Below are 23,344 nucleotides of genomic sequence, written 5' to 3'. Positions count from 1 at the left end.
GAATAACCTGCTTTAATTAACATTAGCTGATTATAAATCTTAATCCCATATACAAAGCACCTTCACAGCAACATCAAGACTGATGTTAGGACAAACAATGAGGCACCATAGCCTAACCAGGTTGACACATAAAATCACCCATTACGCAGTCTCATTGGGTTTCTCTTTCCTCCTGCTTAGGGACACCTGATGCCTTCTGCATCCTCAGTGTGGGCTCATACCCCTACTCCCAAGATATTCCCAACATAAGCCAATATTCTCTTGCAATTTTTTTGGTAGGTGAGTATCCCAGCTTTCTATTGCTACAAAACAAACCACCTCAAACAGTGGTTTAAAACCACACAACCATGTACTATGATTGCCCCTCCTGGTTCAGTGGCTTGCTTGAACTCAGCTAGACAGAAGTTCGCCAAGTTACAATCCTCACCAGGGTCTCCTGTGTGGTTAGTCAGACAGCAGCTGCAGCCAGGACCATCTACAAGCCTCCCGTGAGGATTCTTCATCCATATGTCTGGCTCCTGGGAGCTGTACCAGGAATGGTGGGTGGGGCCTCAGCCAGTCCTCTGTGGTTCCTCACATGACAGCACCAGGGTAGCAGGACTTCTTTCGGGGCAGATGGAAATCTTCAGAGGAAGTGTCCCAAAAGAAACTGGCACAGCCATGTGGCTTCAGCTAGCTTATCCTCAGATGTCTGCCAGCATCACAAAGGCTTACCCAACTTGGAGGGAAGACTTGTGGAATCTGCAGAGGTTAGACTCTTGCAGAAAGCTTTGTTCATGCAATTTGACTCTGAAATTCACCCCAGGATCAGGTATAATTGTGGTCTCTCCTCTCTCAGGGGTGTTCTATCTGGCCAGGACACTACAAAAAAGTGGGACAGGGAGCATTCATGAAAGTCACCAGGTTCCAGAGCCCTGCATCTCTTCAATGTCTTCCTGAATGTCCTTATTTCAGTATTCAGTGCTGCTATTTCCCATTTGATGTTTAACTAGTATAGAAAGGGCCCTTTAAATTTCATTGTTATTGTAACAAGGCAAACCCCTGGATCCAACTTTGCTTTTGATTCTTGGCTGTGAGGACAAGAGATAGAGAATCTAACACACCACTTGAAAGACTGGTTTGTCCACATGTGTTGGAATTTGCAGTTCTTTTTCATGCATATGTCCTGTGCATTTGTAGTGCCTTGAATTACTAATATTCTACATTCTCTCTTATACCAGCAGCCAATTGTCTGCCAAACACTGACTTTCCTGACCACTTCAGTGCAAGTCACAACAGGGAAAAATATAAGGTGTAATTTTCTGTTTAACCATCAGATTCTATTTTAACTTCCTATACTTGTCTACAAAATCTCCCCAAAATTCCGTGACTTAAAAACAAGTTTGTATTTCTTATGGTGGGTTGACCTCTGCTGGTCTTGCTTGGGGTCAACTCGTAGGAATAAACTGAGCTTGTGAATGGACTGGGCTGGAAGGTCCTGGGGGGTGGTTGCTGGCTGATGTCTAAGGTATCTTTGTTTCCCCTCCATTTGCCCCTCTCTCCAAACCTTTCTTGAAATCCCAGAATAGTTCTCAATCCCTGTTTTATATTTTAATGGCCTTCTGTGTTTCTCTTTGTTGGACTTACTACAGTTACAATTTAAAGCTTATCATCACCTGTCAAACATTGGTGCTTAGGGGCTGGGGATGTAGCTCAGTTGGTAGAGTGCTTGCCTAGCATGAACAAGGCCCTGGGTTCAATCCCCAGCACCACCAAAAAAAAAAAAAAAAAAAAAAAAACCAACATTGGTGCTCCCTACTCCAACTGCACAGGTCAGAGACTGGTGGTCCTGTTTTAAATTGCATCCTTGGTTTGCACAGTGCATCCCACGTACTGGGGCGAATGAAGTCATAAGTGCACAGAAGGGAATATATTCCCATCCTGTTCATGCATTCGGTAGCTCTCTGACTTCCAAGTGCAAAATAGGAAATGTTGTAACTTCTCCTTGGTTACTGTAAAGATGAAAGCAGAAAACACAGGAAATTTGGAACACGTGCTGTTCCTAAGAAGCAGGTGGACAGCTGAGGTTATCAAGTCACAGCACCTTAAAGTTAGCTGATTCCTTCTGAGAAATTCAAAGTCACTGCTTCCTGCAGAAATTGGGATGGAAGTGGGAGGATGATGGAGTGATTTTGAAGAGGGGTAGGAGGGAATGAGCAGATTGGACACTGAGTTAGGACTTGATGCAGAGGGCGACCAAGAACCAACAAAGATGGGGAATGGTGACCCAAGGCTGTGGCATGAGACAGCTATGGGAACCTGACATGAGGACGATCCAGCAGTCCTTGCAAAGGTTGGAGAACACAGGCATACTCCAAAGTATGCTATTGGAAGGGCAAATGGGTATAATCTCCAGAGGACGACTCAGCAATACCTATCAGAAATTGTCCCATTGTTCTTGCTGACAGAGCACTGAGTCAGGAAGCAGAGCCTGTAGTTGGGGGGATGGAAGCAAAGAAATAAATAGAAAAGGTAACAGCAAATGACGGTGAGATCTGCTCAGGAATGAGTAGGGGTGCGACTCAGTGTCCTTATGTGGGAAAACCTTTCCAAGGGCAGGGCTGACATTGGAGCAGACTTGCATCAGGAGCTCAGGGGACATGCAAGGATTCATGTTTCACACCAGGGGCAGCAAAGGCAGCAGCCTCAAGGCATCAGGAACATTTGAGGGACAGGAAAAGGCTGAATCTGGAGCACAGGAGACAAAGAGCAGTGAGGACAATATTCAAGTGGAGGGAACGAGAGGGTCTCAGTCACATCAGCCAGGCCAAAGGATACAGGTTTTATTCTTCTGCGTGGAGAGGAGCAAGTAGGGAAGTGACCACATTTAAATGATGGTTCCAGGAGACCAGGGCAAAGCAGCCCTGGGCTGTGAAGTAGAAACAAGAAGCAGGGAGAAGATAAGGGGGTCAGAGTCATCCAAACAGGTACAGCCCAATTTCTTTCCATATTTCTATTTTTCTGATGTTTCACCATGAATACATATTCAGTGTGTAACAGGAAAAAATAAATTAAAACTATTATAAAACAACGACATCCCATCCCTAGAGCCACTTCCATTCTACACTCAGGTGCTCATTTCTAGCTTCTCTGGAGCCAGAGTTCCTGACCCACAGGGATTCGGGCTGAGTCTGTGGCCAGCAGGTAGGGGAAGTGCCGGGGGGGACTGAGGGCCGGGTGCTCCCAGAGTGGGAGGTGCCAGTCCCCACAGTCCCTCAAGCTCAGACGGCAACAGCCTGGCTGCCCAACAAGCCCCTCTGACTTCCATCACCTGGAATTTGGGGTGAGGGTGCTGCCAATGGTATTGGTTGAGGGGACCTGAGAAACACCAAGGAAATGTGAGCTTTGGAGCCTGTCCCTGTGTCTCTGAGTCTCTCACATGAGCTCCTCTAGCCTCTCCTTTGACATCCAAACAGGCCAAGATAGAAACGCCCAGGCAAATGGTCTTTCATGATGGTCCCCAGGATGCCTGAGTGCAAAAGGTCCCATTGGTGAACAAGAGTGCTGTGCACCCCGTAGCTCTGCCAGGCTCTGTCCTTCAATTTGGAAGAACATTCACTGGGTTTGTTTCCTTTGGCGTAACCTGTGTGTCTGAGGATAGCATTAATTTAGAATGTTTTAGGGTCTCTTAAAGTCTTATTTTGTCCTAGTCTCTCTAAATTACATTTTTTCCCCAAAAGAACCTTCAAAATTACCCAAAAGAAAACCCAGGTTCATTCTTGCTCTTTTACAAGGGTGGTGATATATTTGCCTCTGGAGGAAGCTGTTCATGGGTTACTAGATTTGTTTTGCATAGGGTCCATGTCTCGGCCACCAGCCATACTGCAGAGGAGGCTGTGCCAGGCAAGACATTCCACATCTGGAAGATGGTATCCAGGCACCCTAAGGGGACTCTCCAACTGGCTTTGGGAATTAACTTTGCTCCACAGCCTGCAAAGTGACCACCCGTAAACCAAACCATACTTCTGCATTGATTTCCATGATAAAATCAGAAATTCTTTCCCATGGAAAACAGTTTTAGCCACAAGTTATAATAAAATATTAGACTTTAAAATGTTGATACTTTAGAAGGAAGATTACAATTTTCCCAGGAAATCAACCAAAAATAAATCAAAACACACACACTCTATATTAAAAACTTATGAATCCTATCAGAAATTCTGTTCACTTAGGTTTTTGCCCAAAGGGGATAGGTATTCTGCACTTTGGTACTCTTCACTTCTAGATATTTCTTTTAAAGGGTTTATTTTTTGAGTGTGATCTTTTCATTGTTTCCCAAATATAATTTAAGGCCATTGTTGTCATCATGAAAGTTTTATCATCTTTGTGGTCTCTTGTTTTCTTTTATTCAAATTGTTTTGATGGGGTATTTTTGGTAAGCATAGGTATACACACAGAATCATTTTAAAATTCACGTTAGAAGGAATTTTAAGGTAATTTAGTTTTATCTTTTACTGTTGGAAGGAAATCACTTACAAGACTCCTGGAAGACAGTGACCAGCGCCCCACCTAAACATAGCTACCATGTCCCAGCACCAGTTTCTCCATCCAATCTTTATAGTTTCCTGTGGGGGTGCTCTTGTGCCACCTCCCACATGGATAAGGGAAAGAGTTTCTGTCAGAGGACTGGATGGTGCCAGTTATCAATTAACCACCAAGATACTTACCTAGTCAAATAAACGCAGGAGCCAATAATCTTTTCAAATGGAAGGGAGTGTGGTGGACTGGGCCATGCCAGATCTGGCCTCCAGAAAGATGGAGGATCCCACCCTAGCCTTTATTTATAGTCTCAGAGGTAAAGAGGGACTGGGAGGGGCTTCTTCTGTGAGGAACAGGACGGGGTGGAGTTAAGGAAGCTATTTGCTTAGGGAATTAGCATTTCCTCAGAGGGTGAGCCAACTCTGTACAGGGCCACCTGCCCCGGCTATCTGAGACAGTCTCAGGACCGCCAATTCCTGGGAGTCAGACCTCTGTATCCCATGGCTCAGCCAAGCCTGATTCTGCTAGACATGGAGGGCTTCCCAAACCCTTTCCCTGTTCCCAGGCAACATTCTGGGGACACATTCCCATGGGACTCTCTTGGACCCACCACAACTCTCGATCCCAAGGATGACGGAGCAGAGCAGACAGAGTTCAGGGGTCACTCTCTGCACACCCTACTGGGGAACAAAAAGGCTATTGCTGGTAATGCAGAGCCAGAGAGGGGCAGCCAGAGAGGGCGCCCCAAGTGGGCCGACATCAGGTGCCCCGTCTGGACGAGTTCCAGGAACAACACCAGACATCTGTTTTCCCAGTAGGCTGTCTTGGTTGTGCTGAGAAATGGGTACCACAGATTATTCTAATGGAGGGGAGAGTCTAGAATACTCTGCCAAGGACAGTCAGAGGATAAAGACAAGTCCGTGTAATGAGACTCTCTCCTGCTCTGAGCAGATGTGGTCTGACTCCATGGCGTGGCTTCCTGCAGCCAGCTGGAGAACTGCTGTTTGGCCACGCACAGCCATTTCTTTTCATCCTGTGATGCTAACTAAGGACCCCCAAGGAACAGGCCGAATCTTCCCACCGCCACTAACTGCTGTTCATTTTCTTTTCATTCATTTTTGGGACTCGGGATTTGTTTTGTTTTGTAGCTTTATTGAGGTTAAATCAATAGATTTTTATAATTGCATGTGCTAAGGTTCCACAATGTGCTGATTTGCTCTGCAGACACATGGTGAAAAGATCACCACAATAAAATTAACCCAACCATCGCCTCACGTGGTTACCACGGTGCGTGTGTATGTGTGGGTGAAAATGCTATTCTCTCAGCAAGTTTCGAAACTACAAGAGAGTGTTGTGAACTATAGGCACCATCTTGCGTGCTGGGTCCACAGAACCTACTCATCTTGTAACTGAAAGTTTGTAGCTTGTGACCAACACCTCTCTGTTTCCCCTTCCCCTTGCCACCAGCAACCACAATTCTATTTGCTGCTTCTGAGGGTCATACAGGGTTTATTTTTCTGTGTCTGGCTGATTTCATGCAGCACCATGTCCTCCTGGTTTTTCTATGTTGCCACAAATGGCAGGATTTCCCTCCTTTTGCGACTGACATTCCATTGTGTTTATATAGCTCATTGTCTACACCCATTCATCTGTGGCAGTACACTTGATTCCACATCTGGGACATTAAGAACGGAAATGAGATTGAAAAGAAAAGTCCTAAACATTCGTTTAGGATCCAAAAAGGTTCCCAAAGCCACAGCGATCTTGACAAAGAACTGAAGGCATCATATTGCCTGATATTGAACTATACACCAAAACTAACATTAAAACAAATTAGAAATAAGCAAATAAAAATGAAAAAAAAAAAAACCAGCAAGGTACTAGAATAAAAACATATATGGAAGAACAGAAGGAAGAATCCAGAAATGGAAAAGAATGAAAAACCCAGAGATAAATCTGCAAATATTTTATCAACTAATCTTCAACAAAGGTGCCAAGAATGACTAAAAGACAGCCTCTTCAGTAACTGGCACTGAGAAAACTGTATATCCAAATGAAAAAGAATGAAATTGCATCTTTTCTTATATCACATGTAAAAATTAACTCAAAAAGGATTAAAGACTTAAATTTGAGACCTGAAACCTTAAACTTAGGGAGAAAGTTCCCTGACATTGGTCTTGGTAAATTTTTAATTTGACACCGCAAGTACTAGCAATACAATTGTTTTTCAACTGAAAGTGCAGCTTCATTCCTATAAACCCACCTTAAGGGGTTTGAAAAATTATAAATAAAAAATGCACTGAAAACACCTAACCTGTGGAACTTCATGGCTGACACCTCAAGAGAGCCTTGTGCCCTACATTACTAGCCTGGGAAAAGATCGAAATTCAAAGTTGTAAGTACAGCTTGTGCTGAAGGTGAATCACTTGCACACTGTCGTTAAGTCAAAAAATCAAGTTGAACCCTTCACCGTTAGTCAGGTGGAGGGGCCGTCTGTACAAGCCAACATCTGCACAAGCCAAAATCACTGTGCTAACTGATGACATTTTCTCCCTGAAAGCAGACTTCTCAACTAGCATTGGTTGGTTTCCCTGGTCTTCATATTGAATTCTCCTGTTTAGGTGTTCATTAAACTCCTTTGGGGCTGGCGTGTTCGGGGTGCAGAGGGCTTGTGTCGGGGAGGGGCAGGAAGAACCCCCTTGCTGAGCTGCCCACCTGCTGCTGTCAGGAGGCTGGAAGCTCCTGCAGAGAGAAGGTGCATTTGGAGAGACAGAGCTGTTCATGTCCTGCACAGGAACACATCAGGCCGGCAGCTTGAACACAGCCTGGGAACTTGTCAGAAATGCAAATGGTTCAGCCCAACTCTCCCTGCAGAGACAGCAGCTGGGTGTTGCCCAGAGATCTGAGCCACTGCAGGTCCTCCGGGGGCCCTCGTGTGTCTCAATTTGAGAACCACAGATGGCCTCAAATAGATGTTTCCTGCTGCAGTCTTCCCTACCTCTTTGGTGTGAATGAATTCACCATCAGAGGTCAAATTAGAGGTGACCATCTCAAGTACTTCTAATAAACAATCCCAGGAGGTTGGATGAGCCTTTAACATTACGTGATCCAGAATTTTCCCTCTGCCCTAGGGTACCGCAACTTCGCCCTCACCTGCCATCCCACTAGTGTGTGAAACCGAGGAACGAGCTTGGACTGGGAAATCCGCATTTGCCTGTCCTCTCTGCTCTCTCTATTCAGTTTCCTACAGATTTGTTTATTTATTTTCACTTTCTAGACCTTAAATAAGCTCATTTCCAACTCAGTACGTATAACATATGTTGATGGGGGAAAAGTCACATGAAATGATTAAAAAAAAAAAAAGGTGCTACTCTTTAAACAAGAAAAACTGGAACTCTCCCAAGTAAGAGTGAAATGATTGTTTGCTTCCTTTTGATGTTTTTTGTTTGTGGGAACCAGCAACAAAACAATTTGCTCTTTCCTATTCTGCTTGATTCCCAAGAGAATTCAAGAGGCTTAAGGATTCAAGAGGCTTCAACACGACAGGATAGACCCAAAGACAGAGAAATCAACATGGCGGCAAGGAGATGGTGGTGGCATTGAAAGGCTGCATGGACGGGACCTGTCCTCAGTCACTCAGTGGGCGCAGATGGATTCTGAGTTGACTGCTGAGCAAGGCAAACAACAAATCACAAGCAGGAAAGAATCCAGAAGGCAAAGCCCACCTGATCTCTAAGACGAGTGCAACTTTGCCAAGGTAAGAATTGCTCTTCCCCAGGGAGAGTTAGGGCCCCGAGTCCAAGGCCAGCTGCTTCAACATTAGCTCGTGGTGGACCCACAGGTGGACCTACATCTACACAGCCACCCCCTCACTGCCACCTCAGGAGACTTCTCCGCACACAGTGAGCCACGCCACAGCTGCTTGGTTGTGACCCTCAGAACATGAGGCAGCCCTGAGGACAGCAACTGCTCTTTTTCCATCATGGGTTTTTTCACCTTAAAACATATTTGATGAGTACACATGCTGTTTTGACAATACAGCGCCGAGCAGTGACACAGCACATCCATCAATGTTGTCAACACCAGTTGACAACATCTTCAGTCTAGTTATCACATGGAAACCATTTGGGCAGTTCTTCAGTCAACTTTTCTGCTGCCGTGATCAGAAGACCTGACAAGAACAGTTTTAAAGGAGGAAAAGTTAATCTGAGGGCTCGCAGTTTCCGAGGTCTCAGTTCATAGACGGCTGACTCCAATGCTCTAGACCCAAGGTGACACAGACCATCATGGCAGAATTGTGTGGCCAAGGAAAGCAGCTGGGAAAAAGGCACCAGGAAGCAGAGAACTCCAACCAGGAGAAAATACATACCCAGTGACCCACCTCCTCCAGCCACACCCCACCTGCCTTCAGTTACCACCCAGTTCATCCCCATGAGGGGATTAATGCACCTATCAGGGGATTAGGCCTCTCATAACCCAACCATTTCACCTCTAAACTTCCTTGAATTGTCCCACACATGAACTTTTGTGGGACATCTCACATATAACCCATAACAGGCAGTAAGCCATGGTGGCCAAACCCAAAAGCATTGTATGCAAATACCTGTCTCCAGGGACCAAGGGGCAGAATTTCCCAAAATGCTTTCATTTATCAGGTGGTTTGTACTATTTCCACTTGTTTTTAAGTGCTCTAGTGTACTGCACTCTTTGTTTTACCTTGAAGTGTTTGGGGCAGTTTTTTTTTTTTTTTTTTTAAATATATTTTTAGTGGTTAATGGACTTTATTTCTATGCCATGCTGAGAATCGAACCCAGTGCCTCACATATGCTAGGCAAGTACTCTACCACTGAGCCACAACCCCAGCCCCACTGGGCAGTTTCGAAAGAGCAGTTTGACTGGAAGATAACCATGTGTGGGAAGTCATCCTTATTTAGCAGAATCAGACTAGGTTGAGCCATGGGACACAGAGACCTGGCTTCCAGGAACTAACAGCCAAGGAGGTCTGTCCCAGATTGCCAGGAAGCATGTAGCGCTGCATGGGCGTGGTTCCCTGACTCCTTCTGGAATATTCCCCTAAGAGAATGGCTTCCCCAACTCCACCCTATCCTGTCCCTCACAGAAGAAGCTCCTCCCGGTCTTGCCCCCTTTACCTGTGTGTTATAAATAAAAGAGAGCTGGGTGACTCCATGTTGCTAGAGGCCAGAGCTGGTATGGCCAGACCCGTCATGCCCCTGCTCATTTTAAAAAGAGTATTGGCTCTTGTGTGTTTATTGAGTAGATAAGTTCATGGGTAATTGATTGATAAACAGCCAACATCATCCTCCAGCAGTTAACCCTTTTCTCATCCACACAGGACATGACTGAGACCCCCCACAACCATGTGCACAAAACGTTGAAAAAAATGGTTGGCAAGGAAGATGGCGTATCCCTCGAGAGTCTCCCCCACACACTCCTCCACCCCCACCCCAGTGGTCTTTACTGTCGCCTCTGTCGAGAACAGTGACACGCAACATTAAAGGGTGTTCATGTACAGACTCTCGTGGCTTCCCAATGGTTGTTTATTACTTTATAAACCTGTATGGCTCGACTGATCTACTTTGCTGTCTGTGAACACTGTTCCATCTCTCGATTGGCGTGGAACCCCTCTTCATTAACATCACCATTGACAGAAATGTCTTCCCATTGAGCGGCTCTGTCTTATTGACCCGGTTCTCAGGAGTCACATAAGAGATGGGTGTACTTTGTCTGCTTTCAATTTTTCTTAGGTTTTGTCTTTTCTGCCTTAAAATCATCGAAGCCCTTGGACTGTGGGAAACCAGAAAGGCATTCAAAAGCATCCATGTGCTGTTTTCAAAAAATCTATTAGAATTCATACCTCCACCAATGTTGCTGACCACAATGTTGTCTTTGTTTTAAAATAATACCGACTTTACCAACAAAATGAATACTGTCATGCCACTCAGAGGCTCTGAGTATTAGCTATAAAAATGGAAAACTAATGATTAACTAATAAATCTTTCAAAGTGTAATAAAATAAATGAAAATAATAAAAAAGGACTCACCAGCACCCACACTTAGCTCAACAAGATTTGGGTGTCCTGACCTTCAAGTCCTCTGCTTTGGGCTCAAGGAAATGCCTTTGTACAACCTCAGATGGTACATTGACCAGTTCAGGCCGCCATAACAAAGTTGCACAGAGAGGCTGTTTCCACAGAACCTGATCCACCACAGCTCTTGAGGCTGGAAGTCTGAGATCAAGGTATCACAGGGTTGTTTCCCTTGGGGCCTCTCTCCTTGGCTTACAGATGGCCATCTTCTCCCTGTGTCCTCACATGGTTGTCCTTCTGTGTGTGTCTGTATCCTAATCTCCTCTTCTTGTGAAGACACCAGTCATACTGGATTAGGGTCCATCCATATGACTTCATTTTACCTTAATGACCTCTTTCAAAATCCTCTCTTCAAAACAGTCCCATTCTGAGGTCCTGAAGCTCAGGACTTCCCACATGTGAATTTTGGGAAGATTCTACTCATCCCATTACAGATGGCATCTGCCACTCTGGAGAAAGCGATCCTTAAAGATGTTGACAAGGGGTAGTTTGTAGGTTGCTATTTTGAATCTGAAGAATAGAGAATAAAATAAGCATCATGGTGACTCTTGAACAGAACTGTAGTTTCTCTTGCTCTCATACCTTGTCCTAACACTTGACCTAGGTCCTTTGCTCTTGCGTGTCAGCACCTTCAGGGGAGGTGGGAGGGTCTGGAGTCAGGCATCCTACATTTGGGAGCTAGTTCAGTTCACGGCAGCTCCCCGGGCACATGGTACTCGGCTTCCCACTGAAGTCTCCGACAGGATGGGTCCCTCCACTCTAGACACTGGGGCAGCTGCCCAGATTCCCAGTCAGACCCTGGCTGCCTTCATCACTAGCACTGCTCCATGTCAGTGAAACCGGGCTGTGACTGCCTCCCACACTGCACCATGGATCACGTAAAATGCCATCATCAAGCACTCATAAATGAGCAGGGAGCTCAGACACCCAACCCTCTCTGCTCTGTCCCCCTCCAGTGGCATCTCTCTAAGGAGGCATCCATGGGAACGCTCCGACACACGACCCGAGAGCCAGTGCACAATTCTCCAGATGTTCACTTACGAGGCAGAAGGGCAGGCATCCCGTGTGACTGCACAGTGACCTCCAGGACGGGCCCATGCTCTTCTGCTAGCTGCTGAGCTTGGACAGAAGGTGAGTAAGCAAAAGAAGACTGTCCTAGATTCCAAGAGCGTACACCCAAAGTTGGCAGAAGGCTGCCCCACATGGCCTCCCAACCCGTCACCTAGTCACGTCCCACCAACAAGGCTCACTGTCCCCAATGTAAATCAGAGGTTTTGAGCGCACCTTCTTTTTCCCTCTTCATCTTCCTCCCTGACTTCTGGTGAAAATATACAATCTTCCTCACAACCATGGTTCTTCTTTCCAAGGTTTCCATGACCTTCTGTCAACAGTAGTCTGAAAATATGGAAAATTCCAGAAATCATTTATACGTTTCAAGTTTCATTCTGTTTTGAGTAGCATGAACCATCTGCTCCACCCCACATGGGAGGTGAATCATCTCTTTGTCCAGGGTATCTACACTGTATACACTACTCACCCTGTAGCAGGGGGAGAGAAAGAAGCTACATTTGCATAACTTTTCTTACAGCATATTAGTATAATTGTTCTGATTTGTTACGATTATTTTTAATCTCTTACTGTGTCTGATTTATAAATTAAACTTTATCATGGGTATATATTATAGGAAAATCATAGTATGCAGGGACTTGGTACCATATGTGGTTTCAGGCATCCAGTAGACAGCCCTCAAACACACTTGTAGATAAGAGGAGACTACTATTTATCACTTTATTACCAGTGTCTCTGAGAGATTAAACCACTTATTTTTCCTGAGCAGGCCTTGCAGCCCGTAGGAACTAGGCGTCCTCATATACGTAATCCTCATGAGGACTGGCTCCTCTCCCCAGGCAGCACCAATAGTGAGGTGGTCAGCAACGCATAGTTCCTGGTTGGATCCAGGTGGTAAATATAGTTTTGTGTAACATGAAGTCAAGAACCTTATCTCTGTTTAGGAATGTGCATTATCAGTTCCTCATATCAAAACCACTTCCTCATCTGCCAGAGCTGCCCCAAGAAAGGTTTTCTGCTCGCAGTGCAAACATTAGAAGTCAGATTCAGTCATGAAGAGCAACACCCATGTTCCATTCCACCAGGTGGACAAGGCTGCTGGAACATGTGTGCATGTCACTTACCAAAACCTCGCAAACCGCACCTTATCACTCTCACTACCAAAGCTGATGGCAGAAAAAAAGATAAAATGTCTAGAAACTACTTTTCTAGAAACTGGTCACTCAACTCTGTTGAAAGAAAGTGAAAGTCATGATGCTTCACCCTCGGTGAGCCTCAGTTGAACCTGAGAGAGAGAGAGAAGAGGTTTGCTTTAGGTAAAGGCAAGGGGAGATAAAACATCAGTGCATTAATGCCAAGAACTGAGGGGATCAGCCCTCAGGACAATGCCCTTTGGAGCATTGGGGTCTTTTTGCTGTGTCTTTTACAGCAAGCTGCTTTTTCCACCTCAGGCTGCAGTTGGGGCTTGTCTTGCTGATCCTGTTCCCCAACTCTGTATGTTTTGTCTAATGAAAAATTACCTTTCTCTCAAAGTGAAGCTTCCCATACTTTACCACATCTGTGCACAATTTGAAGTCCTAGGTTTATGCATTTTTAAAAAATAGGATTAAGTAGATTGGCATGTTTCCAGTTCATCTCCAGATGGTGCACATGGGAATCTGGACTCCCAAGCTGGATAAGGTGGAGGGTGGGAAAGGTGGAGGAGCCCGTGATAATGTGTGTGGGAAGAGATATCCAGGGGATGGTTCTATTTTTTCTGCTGGAGTAGATCCATAAATGTAATATCATTTCATGATGTCTAGGATTTGTTTTCAAGGATTTCAGAAGAAAAGGGAAGAGATAAAACAAATGTGGTAAAATCTTGATAATTTCTAATTCTGAACTGTGGGTATCTTGGTTTGGGTACCCCAAAACTGACTCTGCCAAAGGAATTGAGAAGTAACCCGGAAGTACATGTGGGAGACAGGAAGTGAGTCAGGGAAGGGAAGAAAACCAAATGTGAGGGTTAATGAGAAGGTACTGGGGACATTCTGTGGGACTGTGGAACATGTAAGAGCCATCCCCTGCAGGCAAGGGAGCAGGGGTCCTTGTTGACAATCTACCTGTGCCTTGCAGTCTGCTAATATAGGTTCTTGGGTCATCTGGCCTCAGCGCCCCTGAGCTGAGGCTGCCTCCCTAGGGCGATCCCATTAGTATATCAGGGGATCCCTCTAGGGACCTCCAGAGACCAGGAGTGTGGGCCAGGTACCATAGTGGGCCTCCACTATAGCAGGAATATAGATAGATGTTCATTCTGTCTGCTCCTGTATATGACTGAAACCTCAACAAATACTTGGATCATCAAAGCCACAGGGATAACACACATAACAAGGTATCAACTAACAGTGGTGGGTGGTGGTAGCTTGAATTCAAACCAGTTCTACACACTGACCTGTGACCCAAGTTTGCTTCTTTCAGATGGTTGCTGCCTCTCCCATCAGCCAAGTTCTCCTCCCCAATTATTTACTCATTTTCAACAGAAACAAAATCTATGAAGCTTTCCATCATCCCAGCAACTAGATAAGGTTGAAAACCATGACATATCCAACAGCCCTTGCTCTGGAAGAGCTACCTTCTAGTTGATAAAAAGGAAATGCACAAAGGAGACCCTAAGGGGAAAAGAAAAGGATCACAGAATTTTTAGAAAAAGGCTCTGAGATCATCTACTTCAAATCACTCATTTCATCTGTGCAAACATAAAGATTTTCTCCTGGACAAAACATCTACTCAGACCCCCTGAATTCTTTTCCAACTTGGTCTGATTTTTTGGACTGCCTCGTTTGTCTCCGTGTTGTCCTATTTTAACAAGAAACCTGCTGAGTTCGTTTAGCCAGAATCCCCCACTGTCAGTGTCTAATCAGGTTCCTCGTCTCCCACCATCCCTGAATGATTGCGGGTTCTTGTCCTCAACAAGATCCTGTGGTGGGTTTATCCAGAACCTCTCCCTTCCCCTTAGGTTCCCGCTTAGTCTTTCCATCCACTAACCCCACTCCACCATTCCCCCACTTTTCCTCGTTGTTTTTGGAGTTGGACTCCATCTCTCCCCCATGCTACAAGACCCTGTGCAGTGATCACTAGGTCTACTGTGGTGCCAAAGGCCTGTCTTATCGTGCTTGAGCAGGTGAATGAATAATCTTTTCTTTAACAACACAGGTCCAGTTATATTCCAACACCAGAGCTGTAGGGGCAGGGCTTGGGTTGTGAGCCCAAATGCTGTAGGGCCTCTGCAAGCCCGTGGGAAAGCATGGGTAAAGTGCATGGTGATGGGTACAGAGTTAACCACAGATGAGTGCTGTTTGCTTTGCTTTGTCTTGTATAAATTTTCCTCCAAAAAATAGCTACAAATAAATATTGTAGTCTAGTTAATGACATACATGCTAAAGTATATAAGGACTTGGGTCTGCAATTTACTTTGAAGTGTGTCAAAAAAAAAGAGGTATATTGATGAATGAACAGAGGGATACATGGATGGATAGACACCAGATGAATCAAGTGCCATCAAATGTTAACAGGAGAATCTAGGTTGCACAGGTGTTCACTATACAAATTTTCAAATTCTCTATAGTTTGGAAAATTTTGCAATGGAATGCTGGGTGAGGGACAAACACAAAGTTTAAGATGCTTCCTCGTTCATCATTCCTGATGAGTAGCTGGTGTTTCTTGCTTTACTCAATGCCTGCTCATACAGTTCCAGGAATTCTAGAGAAATACAGAAAATCCTTTCAGAGAGAAGTGGGGGAGGGTTTGAACAGGGGAAGGTGGGAGGAGGATGGAGAATGGGTTGAGAGGCAGGTGGCAAAGGTGCTGGGGAGTATATCAGGGCTCGGTGAGAGAAGCAGAACCAGTGGGAAGATATAAATTAGAGATGTATAGCAAGGATTTGACTTGTGCAGTTATGGGGGTTGACCATACAAGTCCAAAATCCACCAGGCAGATGGTAGGGAAGGCAGGACAGAACTCCAGGGCATAGGCTGAGGGTGTGTCCACAGGTGGGATTTCTTCTTTCTCAGGGAAACCTCTGCTCCGACTCTGAGGCCTTTCAACTGATTGAACTAGGCCCACCCATGTCATCTGGGATAATCGCCCTTACTTAAAAAATAGGATGGACTTCAATCTTGTCTATTAAATACCTTCAAAGCAACATCTAGATTAATGTTTGATGAAATGATTGGGAACTGTAGCCAATCAAGTTGACACACAAACTGATCATCATTGTGTTAATCAACATTTTGTCACTATAACAAAATACCTGAGAAAAATCATCTTGGAGGGAAGATTCATTTCAGTCATGGTTTCAGAGGTTTTAGTCTTCAGAAGCTGGCTCCATTGCTTTTAGGCCAGTGATGAAATAGAAATGACACAGTGGAAGAACATGAGAGAGGAAAGTTTGGCTCGTGGCAACGAGAAGCACAGAGAGAGAGGGGAAAAGGAGCCAGGGATGAGATATAGTCTCCAAGGTGCCCCAAAGACCCACTGCCACTAACTAGGTTCCACCTCCTACCACTTCCACCACCAATTTCAATAGTTCATCCAGCTGTGAATCCGATGAGGTCAGAGCCCTCGTGACCCGTCACTTCCCAAACACCCACTTCTGGACATTGATTGTGTCACTGGGGACCAAGCCATCAACACATGAGCCTTTGGGGTGGGGAGGGATTCCAGATTCAAACCATAACAATCATGCTGAGTTCAAGGGGGAGCTGTGGTCAAAGGGCTTCTGTCTCAGCTCCTATGTAGGACCAGAGGGCAACAGGGGAACCCACGCCTGGTGAGATGCCCGAGTTCCCCTCAGTAGTCCTGTGAGAGGGGGCAGAATCTCCCAAGCATCCAGGGTGAGCTGGGAAAGGGTCGGCATAGTGAGGTGCAGCAGGCTCCGCGGATACCAGGGAACAACTGCAGGATGCGCCCTGAACCCCAAGCCTCAAGAGATCCTGCCTTCCGGCTTTCAGTTTTCTGCACAAAGGTTCTGGCTACATCATTATTTCTACTAGTAAAAAAATCAGCGGCACCCTAATGACTCGCCACAGGGAGCCGTTAAGGAACCAGAATACACATCTGATGAACTATAAGCAAAAAGAAAAATAATGATCATGGTGGCCTCATAAAAACACAGAACATTTTAGAATGCGTTGTGAAGCAACAAGGTGGACACCATCTTCCTATTGTGAGTGCTTTAGTGCTAATGTAAAGACAAATACACATGTGTCTGCACACCTCTCCATCCTCATAGAAACTGAAAGAATGTGCAGTATAAATGCTAACAGCTATGTTTGAGAGGGGGTTTTTGAGTAACTATTATGGATTTTCCAAATATCCTGAGAAGCAGTTTTTATTGCTTTTACAACATGGAAAAGAAATCATGAGCCTGCCTAGCTCATTACAGCTTCTTGTGGTTTCGTGCCTGTGGGATCACCGAACCCAAACTTCAACCGAGGCCCATGAAATCCAAATTGCTTTTTAAATTAAGCAACAGGAAACCTTGAAAGCCTATTTTCTCTCAAATTTGGTTAATAGGAGCCAGATGCAAAGCTTCAGTCACACTTTCATTGTCTAGTGGTCTGGTACCTATTTATCCATGTGTTCGGTGAGCTAAAAATATTTGATTCCTCTGCATCTTTTGTTCATTCGTACCTTGGAAACATTAGTAATATATGCCTGAGACATGCCCAGGGTAATGAAAATGAACTTGCAAACACTGATGTGGGAAGCCAAGAAATACCTCATCATTTCTCTAAAGCAAATGAAACCTGAGTTGGAATCCTTATCCCACTCCTCTAAGGTAAAATTCAGGTGCCACTCTCCACATTCCTGGGGACCTAATCCTCAGCAGAATATCCTGCAGGTTCTTCTGTTTTCTGTGCATGTGCCTGACCACCGGGATGCTCCCCTTCCAGGCCAGGTACAAGCTGTGGGGTGAAGGGCCATCCTTCCCTCAGCTTTGGCAGGGACCTGGGTTCCTTGGTCTGGGAAAAGGACACCTCCTGCAGTTACAGCTGCCTCCCCAATTCCCAGAAAACAGTCCCTGCAGCCTGCCTCCTGGAGAGCCTGGCGAACCACCTCCTCAACAAGGGCAGCGAACAACACACACGCCACATACCACACAGTGTACACACACCACGTATACACCACATGAACACACTCCACACCCCACACACAATGGGGGCACGCACACAGACACACGCGCACACACGCGCGCACACACACACACACACACACACTGGAAGTTACAGGAGCTTTTCAGTTCACACACGGGTACATCTTGAGAATGGCCCTGAGGCAAGATATTTTGAGCTAGATGAGCCTAAGTACAGTTCAAAGAAAAAATTATATTTTGATGAATTATCCAGCCTTCCTATTAGTGACCTTTTTCTCACTAACCATGCAATCTTGCTCCTTATGCAATGTGCTAAACTTTGGTTTCTACCACTGAAGCTAATTCAATCCTATTGGTGTATTAACCCTGGGGCTGAGAGTTAACCACCAGGTCTGTTTCTCATCGTAGTTCATCTAAGAATCACCATGAGAGTCCAATGTCCTGTTTTAGGGAAAGCACCGTATCTTGTGCCTGTCACGTGGTATGTGCCCAGTAAACACCAACTTTTGAAAAGAGCCACATAGCAGGGCACTAAACAGTCGCACTACATGACCATGAGCAATCTTCATCTAGTTAGGAATGTTCTCAGGGAGTAGATATTTTTGGTTCAAAATCATCCAAAAAGCTAGCAGAAATGCAAAGGAATGACAGTAATCAGAGACCATAAACTGAAGCAATAAGATCATTTTCTTTGGCCTGGTTGACAAGAATGTAGAAGACTGGTAAGGGAAAGGGGATGTAAATTGAAACAGCCTTTGAGAGATAATTTTGGGGTGATTTACTCCAGGAATCTAGAGTTAAGAAATATTTGCACAGGTTCTGAGGCTAGAGACAGGAAACTCTTAACTGTTCATAAAGACAAATGCATAGAGACAGCTTCAATGTCCATCTGTAAGGACTCTGTTTTAAAATAAAGTTCATTCTGTGCAATGTTACTCAATTCTAAAAAGAATGAGAGAAAGACACATAAAGAAACGGAAAAAGGCCCAGGGTGTGGCTGGATGGGGAAAAAAAAGTAAATTGAAAAATAGTGTACAGAACTTTCATTTGGTAAAAGAGATGAAGATGCATTTGTGTATGCAAGAGGGCTCATTTGAATATGTATGCTTGCATATATATATACAGAGAACATTTGCATATACAGAGAAGTTCTAGGCAGAAACATAACAAACCAATCGTCATGGTGACTCCTGGTATGTCTGTGTATGAGAGAAGGAGAGAGAGAGAGGCCAGGGACTCTCCCCAGGGTCTGTAAAGAGCTACAACTCAATAAGGAAGAGAGAGGCAATGAGGTGGAGAAATGGCCAAGACACTTGAACAGGTACGTTGTGAACGAAAATATTCAAATTGAGAACAAACATACACAAATTCCTAATTTTATTTCCTTTTCACTAGCAAATTGAAATGGTCATCTAGAAAGGCTGGAAGATTGAAGTACCTGGGAAAGACATTCCTCCTGTTTTACACCAGCCTGTGCGTGGACGTCACAGGCTGTGATACAATAAGGACATGGCGCTACCCCAGAACGCCACTGTCCCTGCCCACAGAGAGGGTAGCCTGGGTGAAGCCCCAGGTTACCCTGGGCTTGACAGAGGCACAGTGAGGCCACTGCTTTACTACTCTGTGGCCACCTGCCTGCAGGGGCACAACCGTTGACAAGCCATCCTCCTTGGGAATGGCCAGACTGACATTGGGAGTTGGCCAGAACCCATTCCTGAGTTTGTGTGCTGTGCTTTTGCCACCAAAAATCCAAGTTTGAGGCAGTCGCAAAGTCCCCAGAGCACGTGATAAAACAGTTTCTCATCTCCAGACCTGAGAAGTACATCCGAAGTCATTACTGACATGTGCCCTTCTCTGAAATGTGACCACGCCCCTTGGGTGAGGTTGAACAGCAGCCTGACCCCTCTCTCCGTCATCTCAAAGGCGTACCAAAGACGAAGAAGCCAAAGGGGACCGTTGCTTTGTGGAGAGCCTTGCAGACTAGTTCATCTGTCCCTTAGCCTGTTCCCTGGGCCCCAGAAGCAGGCAGACCCCAGTGATATGAAGGAGACCCACGCTTCAGTGTGATGGTGGTGATGGACCCTCCTGGGCAGCGCCTCTCGGGTGGCCAGGGCAGGGAGGGTAGAGCCTGGGAGTCCCATTCAGTCTCATCAGGATTAACTTAAAAGCCTGAAGAACAGTGTTTGGGGAGCAAAGAACTTTCTGTAAAGCTACAAAAGAATGGAACCACTTTTCTTTTGAGAAAAAATAATTTATTTTCCAAAAATCTCATTTTTGAGAGCAGAGTCCCCACTGAATGGAATGAGGGCCTTATAAAAGAGACCCCAGAAAGTTCCTTGGCCTTCATCTTGTGAGGACACAGTGAAAAGACAACCATCCATGATCCAGGAAGTGGGCTTTCACCAGAACTAAGTCTGTGCCCTGATTTTGGATTTTCTAGCCTTCAGATCTGGAGAAATCAATATCTGTTATTTATAAGCAAAAAAAAAAAAATTCTCATTTTTTATTAGCTGATAATAACTGGTGTGTGTGTGTGTGTGTGTGTGTGTGTGTGTGTGTAAAATTTGGGTCTATATTAACTACTTAGTACTCTATGTAGGACAATAGTCATGAACAGACCCAGGACTATGGAAGGGGTCAGGGCTAGTATTTCCTAGTTTCCATGTTTATGCTTGGTTTTTGCATCAAGAGTGCTAGGCAAGCAGCTCAGGAGGCTGAGGCAGGAGGATCGAGAGTTCAAAGTCAGCCTCAGCAAATTAGCCAGGCCCTAAGCAACTCAGTGAGACCCCGTCTCTAAATAAAATATTAAAATGTCAGTGGTCAAGCATCCTTGGGTTCAATCCCTGGTACAAAAAAAGAAAGAAAGAAAGAAAGAAAGAAAGAAAGAAAGAAAGAAAGAAAGAAAGAAAGAAAGAGAAAGAAAGAAAGAGTGCTAGGCAAGGGCTCTACCCTGAGCTACGCCCCTGCCCAGAGCCCACATTGCTTTTAATGATGACGTGCCTGTTTTCAAAACCCTAGTGTGATAGTCTTTCCCCTGGTTTATCAGAGATACTGACTCATTCATTCACACCGTTCTTCAGGTTTTTAAGTTAATCCTGATGAGACTGAATGGGACTCCCAGGCTCTACCCTCCCTGCCCTGGCCACCCGAGAGGCGCTGCCCAGGAGGGTCCATCACCACCATCACACTGAAGCGCGGGTCTCCTTCATATCACTGGGGTCTGCCTGCTTCTGGGGCCCAGGGAACAGGCTAAGGGACAGAGACAGATGAACTAGTCTGCAAGGCTCTCCACAAAGCAACAGTCCCCTTTGGCTTCTTCGTCTTTGGTACGCCTTTGAGATGACGGAGAGAGGGGTCAGGCTGCTGTTCAACCTCACACCCAAAAGCCCGCCTCAGAGTCACCCTGGGCAGGGCATCAGGTTCACACGTCTTGCAGTGCCCACTCCAACGGTGGGTGATGGAGTGCCACTTCTTTACTTCAAAGCCGAGCATCTCTTTCATTCTTCTCTATCACCCAGTGAGAAGATTAGCCGAATTCATACTGAATTACTTATATAAAATTATTCCTCCATCGGTTATTTCACATTTTTTCTTGTGTTTTTTCCACAGTGCTGGAGATCAAGCCCAGGGAGGGCCTTCACATGCTACGCAAGCGCTCTGTCACTGTCCTACGCTGCCAGCACCACCTTGCTCTTAATGATGACATGCCTGTTTTTAAAATCTAGCATGAGAGTCTTTTCCTTTGGTTTGCTGAAGATAATGATTCAGTGGTTTATCAATCTCCATGGAGATATCTGGAGAATAAAGAACAAGAAAGAAGCAGTGGCTTTGGGTGGAAAATCTTTGAAAAGCCTGAGAGCTGTGCTCAGGCCTCTACCTACTTCTGATTTAACGTTCACTCTAATACTCTGAGGAAATTAACAGCCAAGGGAGTAAAAGCAGGAAGACATGTTGGTGGTGGGTCCTACTGGACGCCATCACTATTCCACTGTGGAAAGTAAACCGGAACACACCCCAGGAACTCAGCACACCTTCAGCAAAGAGCAAGGCATGACGGCTGAAGTCCCAAATCTCTTCTCCTTGCATCTCGTTCAAGCCTGCATTTCATTTGAGAAAACCATAAACTTCTGAAGGGAAACAAATGCTTTGTGATGTTGGGACATTGCTGAGAAATTCAACCACACTGGTCATTAAACGCAAATACCAGTGGAAACATGTTCTACTACTCCTCGGGATTGACAGGTGGCCCTCACTGCTGCATGGGAGGGTCCGATAGAGGTGGCGACATTTTTAATAGGCGGCCATTGGGTTCATAGGATCCCTTCTACAGTTTATTCTAAAAAGATGATCAGATAACCCAATCGACAAATGGTCTAAGGAAATGAACAGACACTTCACAGAAGAAGACCTACAAGCAATCAACAAACATATGGAAAAATGTTCAACATCTCTAGTAATAAGGGAAATGCAAATCAAAACCACCCTAAGATTCCATCTCACCCCAATTAGAATGGCGATGATCAAGAATACAAGCAACAACAGGTGTTGGCGAGGATGTGGGGAAAAAGGTACACTCATACATTGCTGGTGGGGCTGCAAATTAGTGCAGCCACTCTGGAAAGCAGTATGGAGATTCCTTAGAAAACTTGGAATGGAACAACCATTTGACCCAGCTATCCCACTCCTTGGCCTATACCCAAAGGACTTACAATCAGCATACTACAGAGATACAGCCACATCAATGTTCATAGCTGCTCAATTCACCATAGCCAAATTGTGGAACCAACCTAGATGCCCTTCAGTTGATGAATGGATAAAGAAATTGTGGCATATATATACAATGGAATATCACGCAGCCATAAAGAATGATAAAATTATGGCATTTGCAAGGCAAATGGATGAAATTGGAGAATATCATGCTAAGTGAGATAAGCCAATCTCAAAAAACCAAAGGAAGAATGATCTCGCTGATAAGTGGCTGATGACACATAATGGGGCGTGGGAGGGGTTAGTTTTAGGGTTAGAGTTAGGGAGGGGGGCAAGAATAGGGGAAGGAAGGACTGTATAGAGGGAAAAGAGGGGTGGGAGGGGTTGGGGGAAGGGAAAAAAAATAACAGAATGAATCAACCAACATTACCCTATGTAAATGTATGATTACACAAATGGTATGCCTTTACTCCATGTACAAACAGAGAAACAACATGTATCCCATTTGTTTACAATAAAAAAATAAATAAAATAAAAAAATAAAAACAAGTTTCAACACAACATGGAAAAAAAAAAGATGATCAGGTAAATCTGAAAAAAAAATTGATAAAGTGATTTTCAGAGCTATATTGTTGTGCAATCATCTAAAAAGCTCAAAATCACTGGCATTTCTCTAAATCCAAATCCACCTTGTTGACAAAGGCCGCCATCATCCCTCACCCATACACTCCCAATGGTTCTCTCGCTCTGGCTTCCTGAAACTCCCATCTCCCTTCCTCTCCAGCAGCCAAGTTCAGAATTCTTGAAAGAC

The 23,344-nt window shown here is 45.0% G+C and overlaps 1 long non-coding RNA gene and 1 other non-coding gene across 2 annotated transcripts in view; one reads left to right on the top strand and one right to left on the bottom strand.

Moving 5' to 3' along the window:
- The first annotated feature begins 1,681 nt into the window (after positions 1-1,681).
- Trnaa-agc (transfer RNA alanine (anticodon AGC)) lies at positions 1,682-1,754 on the top strand. The gene has a single exon. It is a non-coding gene; the product is annotated as a tRNA-Ala (tRNA).
- Positions 1,755-1,784: 30 nt separating this feature from the next.
- LOC124965575 (uncharacterized) overlaps positions 1,785-23,344 on the bottom strand; it is a 37,784-nt gene continuing 16,224 nt past the window's right edge. Inside the window, exons 2-4 of the long non-coding RNA XR_007105201.1 lie at positions 11,667-12,020; positions 10,622-11,135; positions 1,785-2,908 (exon numbers count right to left, since the gene is read on the bottom strand). This is a non-coding gene — a long non-coding RNA (uncharacterized LOC124965575). The remainder of the gene's footprint in view (positions 2,909-10,621; positions 11,136-11,666; positions 12,021-23,344) is intronic.

This window comes from Sciurus carolinensis, chromosome 15, assembly GCF_902686445.1.
Source record: "Sciurus carolinensis chromosome 15, mSciCar1.2, whole genome shotgun sequence".
NCBI lineage: Eukaryota > Metazoa > Chordata > Mammalia > Rodentia > Sciuridae > Sciurus > Sciurus carolinensis.
The sequence above is the reverse complement of the archived record's forward strand: the minus strand, read 5'-3'. Positions and strand labels throughout refer to the sequence as shown.